Genomic DNA, 3625 nt, shown 5'->3' with positions numbered 1-3625 from the left:
CTGCTCCTCCTTGCACAAAGGTGGAGGTAGCGGTCCTGCTGCTGGGTTGTTGCCCTCCTACGTTCTCCTCCACATCTCCTGATGTACTGGCCTGTCTCCTGGTAGGGCCTGGACACTACGCTGACAGACACAGCAAACCTTCTTGCCACAGCTCGCATTGATGTGCCATCCTGGATGAGCTGCACTACCTGAGCCACTTGTGTGGGGTGTAGACTCCGTCTCATGCTACCACTAGAGTGAAAGCACCGCCAGAATTCAAAAGTGACCAAAACATCAGCCAGGAAGCATAGGAACTGAGAAGTGGTCTGTGGTTATCACCTGTAGAACCACTCCTTTATTGGGGGTGTCTTGCTAATTGCCTATAATTTCCACCTGTTGTCTATTCCATTTGCACAACAGCATGTGAAATTTATTGTCAATCAGTGTTGCTTCCCGAAGTGTGATTGACTTGGAGTTACATTGTGTTGTTTAAGTGTTCCCTTTATTTTTTTGAGCAGTGTATATGGAATCATGTAGCAACCAAAAAAGTGTTAAACAAATCCAAATATATTTTAGATTCTTCAAAGTAGCCACCCTTTGCCTTGGTGAAAGACCTTGCACAGTCTTGGCATTCACTCAACCACCTTCACCTGGAATGCTTTTCCAACAGTTTTGAAGGAGTTCCCACATATGCTGAGCACTTGTTGACTGCTTTTCCTACACTCTGCGGTCCAACTCATCCCAAAGCATCTTAATTGGGTTGAGGTCGGGTGATTGTGGAGGCCAAGTCAACTGATGCAGCACTCCATCACTCTCCTTCTTGGTCAAATAGCCCTTACACAGCCTGGAGTTCATTGTTCTGTTGAAAACAAATGATAGTCCCACTAAGTGCAAACCAAATTGGATGGTCTATCGCTGCAGAATGCTGTGGTAGCCATGCTGGTTAAGTGTGCTTTGAATTCTAAATTAATCACAGACAGCGTCATCAGCAATCCCCCCCACATCGTCACACTTCCATGCTTCATGGTGGGAACCACATATGCAGAGATCATCTGTTCACCTACTCTGTGTCTCTCAAAGACACGGTGGTTGGAACCAAAAATCTCAAATTTGGACTCATCAGACCAAAGGACAGATTTCCACCGGTCAAATGTCCATTGCTTGTGTTTCTTGGCCCAAGGAAGTCGCTTCTTCTTATTAGTGTCCTTCAGTAGTGTTTTTTTGCAGCAATTTGACCATGAAGGCCTGATTTACGTAGTCTCCTCTGAACAGTTGATGTTGAGATGTGTCTGTTACTTGAAATCTGTGAAGCATTTATTTGGGCTGCAGTATCTGAGGCTGGTAAATCTAATAAACTTATCCTCTGCAGCAGAGGTAACTCTGGGTCTCCCTTTCCTGTGGTGGTCCTCATGCGAGCCAGTTTCATCATAGCGCTTGATGGATTTTTGCAACTGCACTTGAAGAAACTTTCAAAGTTCTAGACGTTTTCTGGATTGACTGACCTTCATGTCTTAAAGTAATGATGGGCAGTTGTTTCTCTTTGCTTATTTGAGCTGTTCTTGCCATAATGGACTTGGTATTTTACCAAATAGGGCTACCTTGTCATAATACAACTGATAGGCTCAAACGCATTAGGAACAAAAGAAATTAACAAATTAACCTTTAACCTGTTAATTTAAATGCAATCCAGGTGACTACCTCATGAAGCTGGTTGAGAGAATGCCAAGAGTGTGCAAAGCTGTCATCAAGGCAAATGGTGACTACTTTGAATTATCTCAAATATAAAATATATTTAGATTTTGGTTTCTACATGATTCCATATGTGTTATTTCATAGTTTTTATGACTTCGCTATTATTCTACAATGTAGAAATTGAGAAAAACCCTTGAAAGAGTAAGTGTGTCCATGTTTTTGACTGGTACTGTCTGGTGTATGTTTCTTGCTTTAATTATCATGGGATGTCATGGGACGGATGATTGCTAAATTACTCAAATGTAATATATATATATATATTGCCTAAAGGGTGTTTTAACATAGTAATTGTTTGACTTTTCTGACTCATCAACAGCTTTTACATTTGTAAATGTGGCTTATAGGAAATCTCACATGAAAGGATAACATTTATTTTTAGATGTTTTGCAATTTGAGGGAAAACAATGAGACGTTTAATAGCTTTGAGACTATATAATGTGTTTCAAAATGTGTTTCACCCAGTAAAATAGTACCAGAGTAAAAGTAAAAAAGTATTTGGTTTTAAATATACTTAAGTATCAAAAGTAAAAGTATAAATAATTTCAAATTCCTTATATTAAGCAAACCAGACGGCACTATTTTCTTATTTTTTACATTTACGGATCTCTAACACTCAGACATAATTTACAAATTAAGCATGTGTGTTTAGTTATCCTGTTCTGCTAAGCATTCAAAATGTAACGAGTACTTTTGGGTGTCAGGTAAAATGTATGGAGTAAAAAGTACATTGTCTTTTTAGGAATGTAGTGAAGTAAAAGTTGTCAAAAATATAAATAATAAAGTAAAGTACAGATACCTCAAAAAACGTCTTAAGTAGTACCTTAAAGTATTTTTACTTAAGTACTTTACGCCACTGTGTGTATCTAATTCTATGGGTTCCGCGTAGACATAAAGACCAGGTTCTGCAATTAAAATAAGACGATTTAAAGTGCCTTGAAACAAGCAGACCAATCGCAGCTTCATCCGACAATCATGTGACACCGGTATCTTTGATGATGTCATTTTCTTGCGACTATTGCTGGCGACATTCCATGTGAATGTCGCCTTCGTCCACTAGCTATTTAGCTTATTTATCAAGGTAAGAACAGTCCTTTAAAGATAGAAATGGCAGATACATGTATCTATGTCTCCACAAGACCCGTTATAGGTGTACTTGTGAATGCAGAGAATGTTGCCAGTCTGAGTTTCATAATTGTAATGGCTAGAACGGCGTAAACCCTAGTCGGCAAGGTCAGAATACGCTTAATGACAATCTCATTTTTTGAGATCGGAATGTTGCTAGTAACGTTAATTCAGTTCAGTCTACTATGACTAGTTGCCACAACCGTGTCTATTCATTGATTTCCTGCAAGTGTTTGCTTATAGTAGTACATGCTACACGATTGTTGACACAATGTTATGTTACACAACACAATCCCCGCGTTACTGTTACTAATTGCTAAAGTGTCTCAAAATAGCTAGGCTAAGCTTGTTGACAGCAGTCCGTGGCCGGCAGACTACGGAGAATAAGAATATATAGTCCTTATCATAAAGTTGCACATTCTGGGGTTGTTTGGGCATAGCAACATGTAATTGTAGTTTCAGAATCCCAAAAATAATGAGAAACACTGAGTGATATTCACTCTCTTGAATTAACTCTCTTTCGCTCTTTCCCTCTCTCACTCGCTCTCAGGTGTTAGCATGGTGACTCTGGCTGCTGTGTTGTGAATAGGATTCTCGCTGCTCTCTCTGGTCTCGTGCTGCTCTCTCTGGTCTCGTGCTGCTCTCTCTGGTCTCGTGCTGCTCTCTCTGGTCTCGTGCTGCTCTCTCTGGTCTCGTGCTGCTCTCTCTGGTCTCGTGCTGCTCTCTCTGGTCTCGTGCTGCTCTCTCTGGTCTCGTGCTGCTCTCTCTGGTC

Source organism: Oncorhynchus gorbuscha, linkage group LG15 (genome assembly GCF_021184085.1).
Source record: "Oncorhynchus gorbuscha isolate QuinsamMale2020 ecotype Even-year linkage group LG15, OgorEven_v1.0, whole genome shotgun sequence".
Lineage (NCBI taxonomy): Eukaryota > Metazoa > Chordata > Actinopteri > Salmoniformes > Salmonidae > Oncorhynchus > Oncorhynchus gorbuscha.
This window is presented reverse-complemented; position numbering follows the sequence as displayed.